The 20,270-nt window shown below is 50.2% G+C and overlaps 1 pseudogene; it reads right to left on the bottom strand.

The window, feature by feature from the left end:
- Positions 1 to 6,803: 6,803 nt before the first annotated feature.
- LOC147963247 (putative ripening-related protein 5 pseudogene) lies at positions 6,804 to 7,373 on the bottom strand (annotated as a pseudogene).
- Between the last annotated feature and the right edge of the window lie 12,897 nt (positions 7,374 to 20,270).

The following is a 20,270-nucleotide window of genomic DNA, read 5'->3' as shown; positions in this document are numbered from 1 at the left end:
TATTTTCGCCATTTTTATTTTCACCTTATAGATACGGTGGACTTCCTCTTCCAAACATACTAGCCTGTCCAAAATCTGCCCCGATATAAAATGCCACATATAATTTGTTTTTCATATATTTATTGGCCGCTGAAATCACTCGGGTCCTAGGCCGTCGGATCCAACGCTCGCCATCCATTGGATCCGGTCAACGCATCACGCTGCAACGTGCAGCCGCATCACCATCGACAGGACACGCGGATCGCCACCCTGCGTGCATCACCATGCCTTGTTCTACTACAGCTCCGCGGCCCCGCCTGAGTGTTGCACCGCAGCTCCGCCGCCCTGCGCGCATCACCATGCTCCGTTGCACTGGAGCTCCGCTCGCCAGCCCACTGGAGTGTTGCAGTGTAGCTCCGCTGCTCCAGCGCGCAGCACCACGCCGTTGCAGCACCAAGCTTGCCCTCGAGAGCCACCGAAGACACTGCATTGAGCCACGGCGATGCTGCAACGAGGCACCGGGGACTCGGGAAACTCATCGCGCGAGTGCTGCATCGGAGCACAGGGGAGGCACCGGCGAGCGCTCCATTGCAGCATAGCCGGTGGCGATTGTAGCGCCAGTAGCGACACCAAGGTTGCATCACGGCACCGACAACGGTTCCGAAGCAGCACGACGGTCGTCGATGAGTTGTTGCGTCGCAGCTCGCGGTCGTGGACGCGTTGTTGCGTTGTAGCACCGACAGTCACCGACGAGCCCCGTATCACATCTCCGGCAGCACAAAAATGAGTGATCCGCCTCCCGCGTGTGTGTTGCTTCACAACAGAGCGTCGCCTCGTGCAAGGTTGCAGTGCCATGGCGATGCGTGCGGGTCTTCATCGCCTTCGTTTGCGGCATGGATGCGGCTGGTGGTGCGTGCTGCCGCTCACAGCAGCGGTGCGGAGCGACGATGCTGTTAGAAGGGAGAGAGGGATTTGGTGGAATAGTTTGTTGTATTGTTTGAGCCTCGTGGACATATATATAGGAGTACAATGATCTACTTGGAGCACAAGACAAACCAGAATAAATCCTAGTCTATCTCGTCTTTCCTAATAATCAATATACTCAACATCCCCCCGCAGTCACAATAGTAGCGACGCAGACGGTGAGACTGGAGAAGAATCTGAAAGCAAGCCGATGGACACCCCCCCAGTCATAACGGTCGATGCATCACGGAAGTCGTGGCTGGAGTGGAAACCCACGAGGTTGCTCAAGCAAGGCGGCAGCCCTTTGTGCTTGTCGAAGTAGCCGAGAGCGTAGGTGGTGTAGCCGTGGTCGAGGTTGCGTGCGAAGAACGCCGTGGTCGATGTCGAGTCGGGGTAGCCGGTGTCGAGGAAGTCGCTTGGAGCCGCGGGCGCAAGGAGGTGCTGAGTTAGTCATGGGCGCAGTGGTGTCAAAGTAGTGGTGCGCCAGGAAGAAGACAATGTTGACGAGGCGTCGCATCGGGTTTGCCAAACCCGGGGACACGTCGTAGACAAAGGCACACGTCGGTGTTGGCAGCACCGGGCATGCGTAGACGGACGAAGACGAAGTTGACGAAGCGCCGACCAAGCTTGCCAGGCCCGGGGACACGTCGTGGATGAAGGCACACATCGGTGTTGCCGGCACCGGGCATGCGTAGACAAGGGACCTGCACAAGCTGTACGCCATGTCGGAGAAATCGGAGGGGCCAGCAGAGAAGAACTCGACGATGATTTCGGTGTCCATCAGCGCGGGGCCGATGTCACCAACGGTGGTCGGAGTAGACGAAGTGGTCGGGGTAGATGACGACGACGCTGGAGACGGTTGGTGCTTGGACGAAGATGAAGGGGTGGACGGGCGACGGCGGCGGCCGCCAAAGAAGAGCAGCGGCGGCGGTGCTCGAAGTAGGCGAAGAACCCTGACAGCGTGACGAAGACCGGCGCGGACGGTGGCGTTCCCGCGCCAAGGGAGATGGCGCGGCGCATACCACGGAAGGTCGACGCACGGTGATGGCAGAGTGGACCGCGGGCCGCGGCGCTACGGCCCGAAGGGGCGACGCAGCGGCGGCAGGCGGGTCGGGGCGACGGCGGGGACCGCGGGGACCGCGGGCCATGACGCCGCGGCCCGAAGAGGCGACGCAACGGCGGTTCGCGAGTCGGTGCAGCCGTGGGGACGGCCTCGGAGCGGCGGTGGGGACCGCGTATTGCGGCACTACAATCCGAAGAAGCGACGCAGCGGCGATGCATGAGTCGATGCAGCCGTGAGGAGAACCACGGGGCAGCGGCGCTGCGGCCCGACGGGACGACGCTGCGGCAGCCCGATGCTCGTTCGGCGGAGAGGCGCGCAATATTCAGAACGATCTTCACGGAACCTGCGGAGACGCGCGCAAGCAACTGGTCAGGTCAGTTGCACGTCGTGGATGAGATGGATCACGGGCGAACGGGTGATCAATCCGGACACGCGCGATGTCGATGATGATGTACCGGATCGCCTGGTGATGATGACAAGCCTATATCGATGGCGCACATATGTGAAGCTAGCTTGGGCTTTGTACTCCAGTACATGAAGTGCATGCGGATGCTTTGATTCACAGGAGGCAGCAGTTGGTGTGCGTGATGGTTAGCAGACCAACGCATCACTGCGCGAGCGGCCGGCCGTCCAACATGAAGCCTGGACGCCAAGCAGCAACTGATCCGGGTGGATGGAGGCGGGGTTGATGGAAGGATCCCAATCAAATCAGGAGACGACGACCGACAGAAATGGACAACAGATGGAAGTGCGTACATGGACGTCCCTTGGGACACCGTGTGTGGCATCTGGCCGCATAGTTGAAGATGAGGCCGGTGTAGTTGCAACCGATGTCGAAGTAGAGGCGCGAAAAGGTCGACGGACGGTGGCGGACGATGCAAACCGATCTTAGATCGGAAAACCAAAGAGTAGACGTCGATCAAAGCGATCAGTGAGAGAGAGAAAACCCGGATCAAAGGATCGGGAAAAAGATTCTCTAGGGCAGCCGGCCAACACGGCCGGCGGACGAACCCTAGGTACGCGCGGCGTAGCCCCCGGTCCACTCAACAGATGACATGGGAGCTCCTGTCTCGAGCGAGGGCAAACAGAGATGGGGAAGGAAATGTGTGGAGGAGAGATGACGCGAAGAGATAAGGTCGTGGCGCTGGAGGGGAAGCGGTGGATGGGCCAGGGACATATGCTGAGTGGTTTACGTCTGTGATAGATTAGCCGGTTGATTTTAATACTTTTTCATATTCATTATGTCAGGAGTATTAAGTTACGCAAGACATCTTTTTTTCCCTTGGGGCCAGTTGAGGCTGAAAATTTATCAACTTGATGAATTCGTGTCGAATTCGACGGACATGTAAACCGTGACCATCATGTGACATGACAGGCCCACTAATTATTCATGAATGAGGCCCCAGGCAAATCGCCCGACCCGGATTTACCTGCACGGTGATTCTGGCCGCAACCTTGAGCCTTTCCTCTGTATGTTGGCCATGGCACCAACGCCGGCCTCCACCTCACGAGATCCTCTCTTCGCCTTGTCTTCCGAGCCGCGGATAAGTAGCAAAGGTTGTGCGTGCATCGGCGTGTTAAGATGTTGTTGCCGCAAGTGACACGAGTGGCATGGGCCCGGTCTGCGTGATTGTGGCGGCGTAGCAGCAACAATTGCATGCTTGGTGCTGCCTCATCGGCGTCCTACTCGCCCAAGAGATGGCGGCTAGTGGCGCTCAACACAAGCAATATGAAGATCGATGGTCCCAAGTCCTCAGGATAGTGCTCCCGTGGGTGCGAACTCACAACGGCATCATAGCGGTTGCTCGAAGCACTCCTGGTGGCATGATGCATTGGTATGAGTTTATGGGGTGTCCTTCACGAGGCCGCAAGCTATCTAGTGGTGGTGTTGGCTGTCTCGGCGGCCTCCGCGGTTCTCTACTTCACGATGGGCACATGTGTCGGTTGCAAGCAGCTGGCTGGATGGCGCGGCATGCGGCTGTGGGGGCATGATGGTCACGAGCAGAAAATGATGACGTGGCAGCGAAGGCTACAACCTAATGCATGGCACATCTAGCGTCCCGCGGCAGTGCGTCCACCTTTGATGGGAATCTGGATCTCTGGGCTAGACTTTGCTGATGGGACTGGGGTGCATCAAGGATTTCCCATCGGCTATGCCTCTATTGACATAGAGGACGCCAGGGTAACAACCATGGGAATGTAATGTATGATGCTGGCCGGTTCATGTCAGTGTGGACTGACAGCGGCTAGATTTGTACCACGACAAGAATGCCCCCCCGGCTACCGTGATGATCTTATGTGGGATTACATCCCACGCATCTACTAGGGTCACTTCTACATGGCTAGCGTGACGTTGTTTATAGAAGATCTATCATCAAGTTTGTGACTGAAGCACTACTTCAGGAGGGACCCCATATTCACGCCCCACCTGCTCTAGCCTCAGCCTCGCTCTTGCAAACCAGCTAGAGCACACATAGTTGCCCTCCGCCATTGTCGTGTCCTCTCGGTGTGTCGCCATTATGTAGTGTGGTCACCGACATCCAAACGCAGGCAGTGCCACTATCGGGTCAGCCCGGCCATTAGCTTAGACTAGTCCCCTATTAAGGTTAACCCTCTATCCATATTGCCCTATGATAAGTGGGACCCCTATTTAATCCATCGGTTAAAATATAGCGAAGACACTGCCATGTGTGCCCCGCTTCTAGTTTGATAGTCTTAGTTGACTGGGTAAACATCGGCACATGGATCCACTTGGCATACATCGTCGCTAGGTCCTTGTGTGTGCCAACAGTTTTTTGGGATGTTTTGAGTTCAGAAATACTTTTAAAAATTCCAAAAAAGCATTTAAACTTGAAAAATCATAAGAAATTGATATGAATTCAGATTTATGCAAATAGTATACAAAATGTTTAAAAATATCGCATATATGTGCATTTCATTTGCATTCATGTGTGAAAACCAGTACTTTAAACCTGATTCGGGTAAATAACTTAAATTAGCCTTTTAATACTTATTCGAGTTGTTGGAAATGCTATAACTAGTGCATTTGAAATAATTCAAATAGCTTTTGTTATGTTGCATTAGATCAATTTCAAATAACACTATGGCATGCCATGGATCTCATATCATGATCACTTTGGTGTCTTGATTGTAGTAGTAAATGCCTTGTCTTATGCTTTCCTGGTGTTTGTGCTTCTTCTTGATAGGACCCAAAGTTGATATGAACAATGAGAAAGATCTAAGCAGTGTGAGTCGCTGATGGAAGACAAGGAAAATCGCTTGATCATATGGGCGTCGACGACGTCTATGCCAATAGATGGAATGGATCCTGCCAACGTCGCCTTCATCTGTACCAGAACAACGGGAACGACCCCTCATTTCAACTGGCCAGGTGGGCCCCTTCCATTGGTGGCTCATCCCTCCACCTTTTGCATTAGTATTGTATGTTCCCATCAATATAAAGGATTCCTCTGCAATATTATATTTCAAACAACGGGTGCCTCTACAAACTTTCAATTAAACTCCTAGATTATTCCGTAAATCCTCCTCATGATTAAATAATCTCAAAAGCACGTTACCATGGAATGGGAATACTTATGGTGATAACGGGCCACCCTGATGGAGGCCCCAAGTGGGAGAGAACATATCAGGTACTGGACCATTAATTCAACTGGAGCTGATATTTAATGGGTGAGACGCATTCAACAATGAGATCCACCCACTTGGAGTCAAAACCCAGCTTAAAAGTAATACTTCTCAAGAAATTCCACTCCACCTGGTCATATGAATTGTGCATATCAAGCTTGACATCAAAAACACAAAACCTTCCTTTCCTTTTTCTTCTTTGTAGTATGATAACGCTTGTATGCCACCAAATCATTATTAGTAATCATGCACCATGGAAAGAAAGTGCTTGCTTATGGCGAGAATTATCTCGGGCAGCATACTCTTCAAACAGATAGCAACATTTCCTCATAACTTTATAAACTACATTGCATGAAGAAAAATGGCTGGAACTGATTACGGATTTGGGGTTATCAAATTTTGGAATAGAAACCACCATTTACAGTTACATCCATCCAGAACCATGCACGAGTTGAGTGCTTGTAACACATTATGGAATCATGCAATCATCTGTATTACATAGTTAGTTGATTTACTGAAACAATAAGCGTCAACACGCACGGATTATTCCTCCTGCTTTTGCATGGCCCTTGATTAAGATGCTCCATTTTGTTGATTGCTTGCTTAATGCTTGACTTGAGTAAATTGTTATGGGAGTTATACTTGCAGCTTGCAGCACTCTCACTCTTCATATGCTGCCACTTGCTGCAAACATGCTGCACTTTAGATGCAACCGCGCAAGAGAACGGTCTGTGTAATTCAACAAAATAGTTTCTACGAAGTTCACTGTATTTTTAGCTGCCCCCTGGACACTCAGTGCAAATGTGAATGATGTAGTTTGTTACCGTTTTGTTATACTTGTTTAGCTACCCTTGAAAATGAGTGTGTAGCTTTCTCAGGTGCCTCTCTCGTATGTTTCACATTCTCTATGCACCATGCTGCTCACTATTTATTATATGCATGATCGAAGAGCAAACATGAACTTGTCATCCGTGCTAAACCATAGGTGGCACTTTTTATTTTATAAATTCATGAAATCATATACAGAATCTAATAAACCTCCCAAGTATATGATATGTGTACACTGGACTTCCCTATAAGAACAAAAATTATATACATGACACTGGACCGATAAGTGGTATCAACAACCTGCGCTCACCTTTATTTTGGAAACTCACTCATCCGACCAGGTGATGCCCTCCATGCCGACGTTCTGGTCGAGCCCCAAGGCATTCCACACCGCAGGAGATGCGTCAACGATGTTGTTGGCACACGGGGGCTCGTAGTTGTGGTCTTCGTCGCAGCCATAGACGGAGTCGCACTCATCCACCACCTTGGCATACACAGACTTGCCATTGGCGGTGATCTTGATGCGATGCCCGCAACGGGCCATGTTCTTGAACCAGCCGGTGGAGAGCGCGACTACCATCTCCTTGTCGCTATGGTAGGCGTTGTCACACTCGGACGGACCGCCGCCGTCCTTGCCCTTCTCGAAGCTGTTGAGCGTCAAGACGGCCTTGGTGGTCGCGGTGACCGGCGGCGAGCAGTGGTACTGCGGGTATCTCTTGCCATCCTCGCAGCAGTCGGGGTCGTTGCTCTTCTCACAGTTGCCTGACTTTCCTGGAAGGTAGCCACTTGCACGGCACACACCGAGACATGGGCGGAGCGAGGACGCGATGTGGGAGGTGGAGAGGGCCACCAGGAGGAAAACTGCCATGGTGGCTAGAGCTCTTGCAGTGGCCATCTTACCTACTGAACAGCGCGGAACTCTAACGCTCGTCTACTTCTTCTTTTTGCTGCTACAGTACTGGTTTGTTTCCCTCGATTGATTGTGCTGTGTGGTTAGACAGCTGCAGGGTCGACTTTATATAGTGCTTCTGCTAGTTCAGTCATGAGCACCAACTTGTTGCATGTTCTCCACGGCAAATCATTGATGAGTTCAGACAGGGCACTGGTCCGCAACGTCTCAAATGGATTGTTATAATACTAGGTCGGACGTATATATATTGTGTCTCATTGAGCATGCCCTTGGGAAAGACAGACGGAGACAGGATTACACCGATGATAAAAATATTGCAGAACAGGTTCAAAGAACTGAATGAATTGATAGCAACATTCTTTATACTATTCTATTTCTACCATACTTCTTGCCGGTGCCTTCAACCATGACAGACACTGAGGGTCACTGAAATATAGAAAACTTTGTTAGATAGATAAGTATTATGTTAAGCTATCATGTGTTTTTATTCCACTAAAATAGTATAGCACAGCTCGATGCCAGACACTGTTCCGTTTTTGCCAATATCGTCTAGTTCTTGCAGGTCTTGCCGTGTGTTTGTGCAAGGATTCTTCCCTTGTCCTTACTAAAACATAATAAAAAGCCATTTACGTGCATGTCTTATTCATGTGTTTTTGAAAATGGTACCACGAGAAGCAAATAAAATGTACAACTTTGAAAAAACAAATGCTACCACGAGAGCTGCAGTTCGTTGCTGGTGCAACACATATTTTTGCCATTTCTATTTGCACCTATTGTTTTTTTTTTGCGGGATATTTGCACCTATAGTTACGTGGGACTTCCTCTTCCAACCATACTAGCTGGTCCAAAACCTGTACCTATGTAAAATGCCACATATTTATTAGATCTGGAGTATTAAGTTGCACATATGTCTCTTTTTTTCAATTGGGGCCAGTTGAGGTTGAAAATTTACCAGCTTCATGCATTCCTGTCGAATTCGACGGACATGTAAACCGGGCCTTATCATTTGATATTGACAGGTCCACTTATTATTCAGGCCCCACACTACTAGGAAAAGGTCTACTAATGGCGCACTGGTTTTGCCTACTAATAGCGCATTACCAGTGCGCCATTAGTATATCTTACTAATGGCGCACCACAGGTGCGCCATTAGTATGTAACAGCATGCGCCATTAGTGTGCCTCCCGGGGGGCCATACGTAAGCATGGCTTTGTCATACTAATGGCGCATTCTCTGTTGATGCGCCATTAGTATCCTTTGGATACTAATGGCGCACCTGGTGGTGATGCGCCATTAGTCTCAAGACCGCGAGTATCGAGTTTGTCTTCACATTACAAGTCGATATCGATCATCTAAACTACCATCACATAGAAGAGAGCTGTGGTCATCACGATGAGCATCATCGCGATCAAACTGGTCTTCATCCGGTTCCTCCAACGCTCCCTCCTCTCTCCCGCTAGATAGCGGGCGTATCTAGATTCGGCTTCCGCCCTAGTGGTGTACCCTTTGTAACTATTACTGCTGAAACGGTGAACCTGTCTCCGACACTCCTCCCAGTCATCGTAGACTCCGGGAACCTTACTCTTGTACACGACATACGACGGCATCTCTATGCACAAGCCAAACAATAGACAATACATAAGTAATATGTAAGTATGCAACAAAAGGATCGGAAGAGAAAAGCAAGACATTAATAGCACGATTCATGGTCCTACTAATAAATAGCATCGATTACATCTAAGTTGAACGACTGTCCAAACCAAAGAGACATACGAATTCATTAAAGTATAATTACAACATGAGCCAATCAATGTTTCAGAACTACACATCACTACTTTCGACTCGACTCATCGGACAGGAACGTGGATGAAGCCGCCGTCTGTCGTGATGGTCATGAAATCGCGGTCGTTGTCACCCTGCATTTCTAGCATTTCATCTATCTCACTGTTGGACGGTTGATATCTGAGGAAGAACTGCCCCGAGGTATGAAGGACATCTTGATGGATGATGTCCGCAAACTCCGACTGGATGCGAAAGAATTCTTGTCTGAGGTCCGCGTCCTGGACTGCCGACAAGCTCGCGGCCCAATCTTTGAGATTATCTAGTAGCAGAAGTTGATGATGGTCCCTTACGATCGCCCGCATGTGATGGAGGGCGTAGTAGGCATCCTTCTGACTGCCAGGCGGCTGCTTGACGCAGCAGAACTTCGTATTGTGTGAGAACATGTGCTTGCCGTACTTACGAACTGCCCTGGTGAAGGTACCTCCAGATTTGGTGTAGCCGGGGAGAACATCATCAAGAACTTTTTTGACATTTGTCTAGTCTATGTTGGAGTTACGGTTCGGGTCGAAATACGTGGCCATGGAATATTTCGGGCTTAAGAGGATGAGTGTGCAATGTGTGTCACTGCACAGAACACGGAATGTTAGAAAAAAAAGAACGATCGAAATCTAAGAAATCATATGTTACGGGGCGGTTAAGGGATGACTTACTCGGGAAAGTAAGCCACAAGGAAGTTATCCTTATCTGGGTTTGCCAGAATGACGCCTTCGAGGTGTGAACTCGCAACTTGGCGGTCTTCAGCGCTGCTCAAGTGCTTGGCACGCATGTAGAAGGGGTCGACTATCACGATGTCCGGGGTCTTGTCTCTAATGATCCGCATCTCCATACTCAGCGAAAACAGCCGAACGAAGGTGTAGTGCAGCGGATGAAGGTTAAACATAGCAAAGATGTCATCAAACCGCAGGACGATCGTACCCCCGATGTCGCCATCCACAAAGCCCTTTCCCTCTGGCACCTTGGCCACGAAAACCGGGTATGCCACATCCTTCTCTCTGAGACACCGCTTCTCCAAAGAAAGAACACTGTCGTGCAGACTCCGCATAGCACCGGTTGCAGCATTCAGCATATTTGGCGGTAGCATCGCCCTACCCGCCACATGCACCCTCCTCGAGATATCCTTAGGTGAAGGTGGCCCGTCCTGAGCACGGATCGAACTCGGTGCCGGCTGGCTCGCACCGGCGCCCTTGTTAGTCTTTCATTTCCGCCCCTTCTTCTTGATCTCCTGTAATGGGACCGAGTTCTATTCACAGACCGCCTTCTTGAGCGTGTTGGGGCTGATAATATTTCGCACCTCAGCTATCTGAGGCTCGGTGAAGGCGGGAGCTGGAGGCGTGTCCTGAGAACTGAACGCCAGACGATGCCTGTTGCAATTGGATTTCTCCGCCGTACCAGCTAGATCGCGGTCGTCTTGGTTGGGTTCTTGAGAAAGAGGCCCGCAGAACTTGTCAGCGTACCCATGTTCGGCAAAGTACTTATCAACTTTGGTAAATGTACCGTCGTCGTTGCCGTCGCCGTCTGGATCCTGTGCCATAGGGCTGTCTGGATCCTGTGCCATAGGGATGTCCGGCAGGTCCGGTAGCGTTGCTGCGTTCTTGCCATGGCTTGGTGCCGGCACGACTGGCGGTCTTGTCTGTGGGGTGGTGTCCCCCACCCCCAAACGAATCTGGCGCTTCGGCCAAAGCAGGGGCCAGTTTACGCAGGTGCTGAGGGTCATCTCGTCTTCTTCGTCGGCCCCAGCGGGTCGAATCAGAGGTAACAGCTCGTCGCAGCCTGGCAGCACCCGAACCACTTCAACCCTATACATTGTGGGTGGCATCGGATTACCGTGGAACATGGGGTTGCCCGGTTGAACGATTCTGCCCTTGGCGACATCGACCAACTCGGCGCCCACAAAATGCAGAAGAGTGCAAGGAACGTAGGCGGTGCCCTGCGAAAACATGTATAGGGCGTCAGGGATGCCCAGTCAAAGGCAAGGAGATGAAGTCATCGGCCGAGAGGCTTGGTTACCATGATGCCATCGAGCTCGGCTAATGTCGAGGCACCGCCAACGGCGGGCGTGCAACTGACGGAGGGGGCGCTTGCTGGCGAGGTGCCGGCCGGCGTACACCCGAGTGCATTAAGCTCCAATGCCCGTGCCGGCGCCGGAGACACGAATACCGCCTCCGCCGGAGACACCAATGGCGCCGCCGCCGGAGACACCAATGGCGCTGCCGGAGACACCAATGGCGCTGGCCGTGAAGCTGGGAATCGGGGGAGGCCCCTGTTGGCCGCCCGCAATCCACGTCGTCAGCCCATGAATCAACGTAGGCACCATGGCATTGAGCGTCGTTCCAAGTTGTTGTTGCACTTGCTCTTGGACAGGCTCCGGAATCCGCGCCACTTGTGCCTTGAGTTCTTCAACCTCGCGCGTCTGGCTTTCCGAGCTGGTCTTTTTCTCCTTCCGCACACCAGCGGTATAGTATGACCCCCATTTTATGGACAAGCCTTTGCCGGCCACACGACCAGCTGATGTCGGCTTAGTGAGCTTATCCTTGTTTTTCATTACGTTCAACGCCCTATTTAAAGGGGTGTCGAAAGGGGAGCTCTTAGACGACCCCGCGCTACTGCTTTCAGTGTCCTGCAAAAGGAACATGAACCATTTAGAAATATTGGGGATTAATTAGAGTGCAACCATATGGAGCTAATTACGCGGGGGTGTATTCCTTACCAGAAGAAGCTCAAGCGCCCTGGTCTTCGGATCCGTGGTAAGCTCCTTTGTTATCGGGTCCTCCTTGTACCGGGCCCTGACATAGTTCCTGGTCTGCTTGTCACCGTTGTATTTCTCGAAGCGGGGCGGTAGGCCTTGCTCGGCACGCTCCGCGTCCTCCTTGTCCCATATAGGCTCCGCCACTCTGTAACCGCCGGGACCGAGTTTGTGTTCCCCTAAGTTCAACTCCCGCATTTCTTTCCCCCACTGACTTGATTCGGAGGTTGCACTGCTCTCGCACTTGATCTTGAACTCCTTGTACTCATCTTCGCTCATCAAAGGATATTTCGCCTTGATCTTCTCATAACTATCACCTTTATCAATCATTCTCTTCACCGCGCTTTTCCAAGTAGACAGGGTCATGCTCATCTTCGTGAGGGCGGCACTGTTCACTTTATTCCCTGAGAGGTGTGTGTTTTCAAATTCGGCGGGGAACTTGTATCGTTCGTGCAGCTTCGTGAAGAGGAGGTTGCGCAAATTCCCTCGGTCCTTATGCCTAAGGTTCTCGGTGTTGATCGAGACGGTGCTCCGGAGAATGCACCCGAGCTGAAGCGAGTACCCCTTGACTATATGTTTGGGCTCCGTTGGATTCCCGTCGGAGTCCACTTGAGTGAATTCGTCCTTGAGGGTGCGTAGCGCATTCGGGCGCCGGTCCTTCCTTTGCTTCTTCGGTTGGCTGCCATCTGTGTGTGCGCCGCCATCATCAGTGGTGGCATCCTCAGCGACACCATCAGTGGTGTCATCCCCGACGCCACTAGGGGTTGTGTAATCAGGATCGGTGTCTTCCGCGGCATCCTCATAGCGGTGAGGTTGTTCCTCCATCTCCTGGGACAGCTCCCAGAATTTCTTGCCGCCCGAACCACCGGCACCCTAAAAGCCTAAGCGTACATCATTTAGGTTCTCATCGACACCGAGGCATCCGGGGCAGCCAAGTTAAGTTTTCATCATTTAGGGTTTATCGATGCCGAGGAACCCTAGGTTGGGCCTAATCACTTGGCACTAATCACTTGGCTCTATTGCCACCTATGGTTTAATGCAGCAAGAATAAAGGGGAAGTTGATCCTACTTAACTAAGTACTAAGATACCCCGGCCCATGCATTAGTAGCAAGTACCTCATATGTCCGATTTTTAGCAAAGTCATGCTAAAATTCACGGAAAATTTCAGCATGACCTTTGCTAAAAATAGGACATATGGAGTACCCGAATTTGCCGGAACGGAAGTTAATCGACATTCCGGCAAACTCAAGGGCCTCTCGGGGTACCTCCAAATCATCACGACACAATGGTCGGAGACAAAACCCAGCCACAGACCATTTTCTGAAACATATTTTTGCCATGGCAATTTTGAATCAATAGACATACTTCTCAAAAGAGGCATGATCAAATTCTGGTGCCCATGACTTACTAGTACTTATCTCTTATGACTGATGAATGTGCATTGAGTCCAGAAGCAAAGACTCTATAGTGAAATGAAAAAAAACCTTGGAAATATATTTATGATAACTCTAAATGGATCAGAAGGTGCAGATGCACTTGTAAAAAAAAGTATGCATTTGCAGCAGCTTTGTTCTGATTATGACACCATTTTGTTAAGAAGGAAAAATAACATTATCATCCCAATTCATGGTTGACCAGTTCAGAACTAATGCACATTGACCACATAATATTATTTTGCAACCACTCAGTTTGTCCTTGACTGGGACACTTGAAGCACAAAACAACTAATGCAGAGCTAGGTCTACTTTGGTTCTGACAGATCACATCCTGGTGCATATGTGGGGTTTTTTACTTAGAAAATACAAAACTTCTATTATTGTTTTTATTTTTAACCAGAGCCTAACCACCTCTACAGTTTACAAAGTAATTCAGATAATCACTAATCAAGAAGATTGGTGATACATATGATGGAATTGTCAGTTTAGTGTTCCACTATGATGCATTGGTTCACCTGTGATTTCGTGATGGCACTGGCCATACCTTTGGTCATTTTCGTTGTAAATATTCCAGAGTTTTACTGCAACGATGCTTAAACAGCAAGCTATTATCTTACTGATCTTGTACATATCTCCAAGTATCTTGGGATCTTGTCCAATATTTTCTAAATGAGGCGATAGCTAAGGAAAACTAGTTCAGGCTTCTTGCTCCAGCTGGCAGACAAGTTAATGTAGAACTCTATTTTTTTCTTAGTTGGCACATGTTTGTCTAGTGTGAACCTCAACTAATAAAATTGTTGTGTGTTAGGACCATACACTAGAAAGCCTCACTTTCTGGCTTTCAAACTGTTAACCTGTTGTACTGTAAGTATAAAAGATAACAAACTAACATATGGAGATTGTGAGAGAACCTAGAAAAATGCACTCCTCTTATAGTGATGCACAAACTAGAAACTGTATACCAAACACACAAATAGAAACCCAGCTCCGGGAACTAGAGTAGCATATTCAGTAAATCAACTTGTAGTGGGAAGTACAGCAAGTTAAATCAAGTAGTCAAAGACAATAGGATTAGTGTACTGAACCACGGAGCAGAGGTGGAGCGGAGACCGGAGTTGAGGTGGCCGGAGTTGAGGAAGACGACGGTGACCCGAGGAAGAGGACGAGGTGGATCCGGTGCTGTGCGGCTCCTCGGCGATGGCGGATCCGGTGCAGTCTCCCTCCTGGATCGGCTGCGACGCGAACAAGGACACTGTTACTGCTCTGCTCTGCTCTGCTCTATGTAGCAAATTGACAGTAGCCAAGAACAGACCTTCCCAGTGGCGAGGTCCCGATGCGCAGCGCCAATGAGATGGCAGACCCGGCCTTGCTCCACAGCCACGGTAGGAAAGCACCGTCCTCCTTCACCTGCGGGCGGCAAATTTGATTCCATCGACATTCAGCAAAGGGGCGGGGGGGACGGGGGGATTTCTTCCTCTCTTTCTTTGCTTGCGGTGAACCCTAGCTAGCCCAGATAGCTCAACTTGGGGATGGCTGCGAGGGGAGCCGGAGCGGGTGTGGAGCGGGCGCGGGGGTCGTCGGAGCGGGCGCGGGGGAGCCGGAGCGGGTGTGGAGCGGGCGCGGGGGTCGTTGGAGCGGGCCGGGGGTCGTCGGAGCGGGTGTGGCGCCGGGGGAGGGAAGGGGGGATCGGGCGAAGGGGTATCCAGCTAGACACTATAGCAATGGCGCACCACCCTCTGGTGCGCCATTAGTATTTTTTTTCTGACAGCAATGGCGCACCCTCCTCTGATGCGCCATTAGTAATTTTTTTTTCTGACAGCAATGGCGCACCCTCCTCTGGTGCGCCATTAGTAACATTTTTTTTCATTATTTCTTGTTGCATCTAATAATTTGTTTTTTATCAAATTTGTTATTTTCATGAGGACTAGAACAGAAGATATCATCAAATATCATCAATTGTTTTTTGAAAATATCTTCAAAAAGTGGGGGAGGGTGCGGGTGTCGGCGGCGGTGGTGGAGCGGGCCGGGGGAAGGTGTGGGGTGTCGGCGGCTGCGGTGGAGCGAGGGAGGGTGCGGTGGGTCGTCGACGGCGGTGGAGTGGGGGAGGGTGCGGGGGGTCGTCGGCGGCGGTATAGCGGGGGAAAATATTGAATATGAAAAAATATCATCAAATTTGAAAAAATATTCATGAATTCAAAAAGTGCCCATGAAATATTCATGATATCAAAAAGTGCCCGAGAAATGAAGGCTACAATTTAGATACAATCGATCTTAGCTAGCTATCTGTTCACAATCTTCTTGCCCTTCTTTTTCGCAAATGGAGTTCTTTTGTGGAACGGACGTCCTTTAGGTAGGGTGGTCCTGCTTCTTATTGTGGTGTATGCTGCTACTTCATCGTCGTCGTCATGTTCGATCTTCGGGTCGCCGTACTTGTCGAAGTCTTGCTCATTGGCTACTCCATCCATTCCGATGATGTTCCTTTTGCCTCTCCTCACGACAACACGACTGGGCTTTGACGGATCGGTAATGAAGAAGCATTGGTCCACTTGTGAAGCCAGTACCCATGGCTCATTTTCGCGGTGACGTTTGCGCCCGCGGTCTTGGATTTGGCTTCGGGTATAACCATGGTGGTGAAATACCGGTCTTCTTTTAGGACGCTCTTGGCCCATCCGACACGGAACATCGGGACCTTCTCTCCAGCGTAGCTCAGCTCCCAGATCTCCTCGATCCTTCCGTAGTATCTGTCCTTGTCGTTACCGGTGTAGGATTCCATCGTTACCCCGGAGTTCTGATAACCATCGCTCTTCATATCCCTGTCCTCGGTGTAGAATGTGTAGCCGTTGATATCGTACGCCTCATAGGTCATCAGGTTGTGCTCGGCGCCCTGTGACAAGGCGAATATGAGTTGTTCTTCCGCGGAAGAATCCTCATGTAAAGGGTACGACAGAAGCTTCTGCTTGAACCAACGCATGAAACATGAGTTGTGCTCTTTGAGTATATCTCCGTCCGTCCTCTGTTGGCCTCGGTCATTGTACGTCTTCTCAATAAAGGTTTTGTGCTCTACCACCCAAGGATCGACCACGTCTATGTGTTGTAGCGCGACTAGGTTTGCTCTTTCAAAGTCGGCGAGTCGACCCTCGAAGTCGACATGCATTTCGCGGCGACCCTCACGGTGACCCCATCCAGCGAGCCTACCGAGGTGCCTGTTGATGGGCAGACCAATGGGGTTCTCGATGCCTAGATAATTCGTGCAGTAGGAGATGCACTCTTCGGTCAGAAAGCCCCTGGCTATACTTCCCTCTGGACGTGACATGTTGCGAACGTATCCTTTGATGACACCGTTCATCCTTTCGAATGGCATCATGCTGTGCAGGAACGTCGGCCCGACTTGGATGATATCCTCCACGATATGGACCAGCAGATGCACCATAACGTCGAAGAATGCGGGCGGGAAGTACATCTCAAGCTCGCATAGTATCACCACGATCTCTTCCTGTAGCGTTCTGAGTTGCCTCACGCCAATTGACTTCCGAGAGATGACGTCGAAAAAGTTGCATAGGCCAAATAGCGTTTCATGGACGTGCGCGTCCATGATCCCACGGATTGCAACTGGAAGTATCTGCGTCATCAGCACGTGACAGTCGTGAGACTTCATCCCGCTGAACTTCTGCTTCGCTGGGTCTAGGTATCTGCTTATCTTCCCCGCGTAACCGTAAGGAAGTTTTACTCCTAGGAGGTAGGTGAAAAACTGCTCGATCTCCTCCCGACTTAGAGTGAAGCACGTGGAAGAGTAGTCATTTCCGGTCTTCTTGGCCTTTTTGCCTTTCCGACGACTTTCTGTGTCCTGCTTCGCCTCATCATCATCATCATCATCATCATCATCATCATCATCATCATCATCATCATCATCATTAGCGTGAAGCTCCTGCCTGATGCCCATTGATTTCAAGTCTGCCCTTGCTTTCGGCCCATCTTTGGTCCTCTCTGGCATGTTGAGCAGGGTACCAAGCATACTCTCGCACACGTTCTTCGTGATATGCATGACATCAAGGCTGTGAGGCACACGGTGGATCTTCCAGTACGGCAAGTCCCAGAAAACAGACCTCGTTTTCCATACCTTCAGCAGCGGCTCTAGTGCCTTTCGCTTCTTTCCCGGCTCTGGCGCCTTTTGCTTCTTTCCCGGCAGTGGGCAGTCTTTCCAATTTTTCAACAGCTCGTCTATTTCCTCGCTGCTCCTCGTACACGGGCGTTTTCGGGGTTCGGTTTCACCATGGAACAGATCCTTGCGTTTCCTCCACGGGTCATCATCGCGAAGCCACCTTCGATGTCCCATGAACACGGTTTTCGAAGACCCGGGATCTCTATCTAGCTGGCGATACGTTGTGTCATCCATGCACCTTACGCATCCAGAAAATCCGTGGACTACCTGCCCCGCGAGATATCCGTAACCGAGATAGTCGTGCACCGTCATGAGCAGTGCGGCTCTCATAGGGAAATATTCTTTCTCTGCGGCGTCCCACGTATTGGCTGGCGTTTTCCACAGCGTGTCTAGCTCCTCCTTCAGCAGCCCCGGATATAGATTGATGTCGTTCCCTGGTTGTTTCGACCCTTCAATTAGCATACTCATGTGAATGTACTTTCTCTTCATGCACAACCAGGGGGGAAGGTTGTGCTATATGTGCTTCTCTGGCTGCCAAACGGATTGACTCCATCGGTGCTCGCGCCCAGCACGATGTTCCTTGGATCCTTCTCAAATTCTGGGTATTCGAAGTTCAACGCTTGCCACTGGCTCGCATCCTTAGGGTGACTCAGCATCTTGTCTTTTTTATTTATCTCCGGATCATTTCCGTCATCTTCCCGCTTCTTCTCCTCCCTATCCACGTGCCAACGCAGGAGCTTTGCTACCTTAGGGTCCGCGAAATACCGCTGCAGATGAGGAGTGATCGGAAAGTACCACACCGATTTTCGAGGAGCTTTCTTCCTCTTCTTGTATCGAGTGACGCCGCACACCGGACATATGGTAGACTCCGCGTGCTCGTCCCGATAAATGATACAATTGTTCATGCACACATGGTATTTCACGTGCGGTAAATCCAGAGGACACACGATTTTCTTCGCCTCCTCGAAACTGGTCGGGCACTTGTTCCCCTTGGGAAGACGTTCGTGCCAGAATGACATGTTCTCGTCGAAGCATGCATCGGTCATTTTGTGTTTTACCTTCATCTCCAGAGCCATGAGCGTTACTTTCAAGCGGGTATCCTTGGGCCTACATCCTTCATACAATGGAGTAACCGCGTCTATCTCCAGTTGATCCAGCTTGGCTTTCTCTCGGGCGGCAGCTCTTGTGTTATCCGTCTGCTTGAGAAGCAGCTCTTGAATATGAGGGTCCTGCACCCAGCCTCCATCGTCGTCTGCTCCGGCATCTTCATCTTCATAATCATGCCCTTCGTCTTGATCTTCCTCATCATCATGTACGACATCTTCTACATGATGACTGTGTACAGCATCACCGTCGTGATCATGTCCTGGAGATTCTTCGTCTTCTCACTCGCCCTCGCCGCGGTGGTACTTGTCTTGTTGCCCTTCCTCATTTCTTGCCCGGCCCCGGCCATGGACGACTTCATAGTCATCTTCATCACCTTGCCACCGATAGCCATCCATGAAATCACGCAAGAGCAGGTGGTCCCGCACCTGCCCGGAATCCGGGTCCGCAATAAGGCTCTTCAGCTTGCATCTTCGACACGGACATCTTATCTCCGTCTCGTTCTTTTGAAGCATCTCGGCCTTCGCGGAGCTCAAAAACCTATTCACGATGCCTTCAGTCATCGTGCGGACCATGGTCGCCTGCAGGGTAGAGCAAAACGATATTTTAGAACCAAGAAAAAATTTGGCATGACCTTCCCTAAAAATAGGACCAAAAAGAATGCATAGTGCCAAAATTCTCGCCGAAACGGATATGAATCAAAACATTCCGGCAAAATATTGGCAACTATCGCATTTCAAATACCGGTACCTTCAAACACAAACATATATGCAACACCACAAACATATATAGATCTAGCTAGGCCACAAAAAGTGCATGTGCACGTTGTTGGAGCGAGCTAGGGAGAAAAAAGTAGATCTACATCATGAAGATAGCTTTCCCCTTACTTACCTATCAAAAAAAAGGTAATTTCACCACTTAATTTTGATGAATCTATGGTGGAAATGAGGTGAGGAGGAGGAGGCAGCCGAAAGCTTGGAGAAGGAGGTGGAGGGAATGAAGTGGGGAAAGTGAGTGGGTAGATGTGGGGCTGTCCAAAATATCTTGTTGGGGTCACAGGTTACTAATGGCGCGCCATTAGTAACCCTGGTTACTAATGGCGCACCTGCAGATGATGCGCCATTAGAAATTTTGCAAAAAAGTAAAAAATATAAATATATATACTAATGACGCACCGTGTAATAGTGCGCCATTACTAGTTTAAACTAGTAATGGCGCACTGTGAAACGGTGCGCCATTAATAGTTTTGCAAAAGAAAATAAGAAAAAAATTACAGTAATGGCGCACTCTCTGTCTGGTGCGCCATTACTAGTTAGAACTAGTAATGGCGCATTGTCGACCTGATGCGCCATTAGTATGTATGGAAAAATGGAAAAAAAATTAATACTAGTGGCGCACCCTGTTTCTGGTGCGCCATTAGTGTCTTCCACACTAATGACGCATCACCAACAGGTACGCCACTAGTATATAGTAGTGGCGCACTACTTTCCTGGTGCGCCATTAGTATCAATCCTATCTATAGCCCTTTCCTAGTAGTGCCAGGTGAACCGCTCGATCCGGATTTTCCTGGTCGGTGATTCTGGCCGCAACCTTGAGC

This window comes from Triticum urartu, chromosome 6A (assembly GCF_056163025.1).
Source record: "Triticum urartu cultivar PI428250 chromosome 6A, HENAU_Tu73, whole genome shotgun sequence".
Taxonomy (NCBI): Eukaryota; Viridiplantae; Streptophyta; class Magnoliopsida; order Poales; family Poaceae; genus Triticum; species Triticum urartu.
The sequence above is the reverse complement of the archived record's forward strand: the minus strand, read 5'-3'. Positions and strand labels throughout refer to the sequence as shown.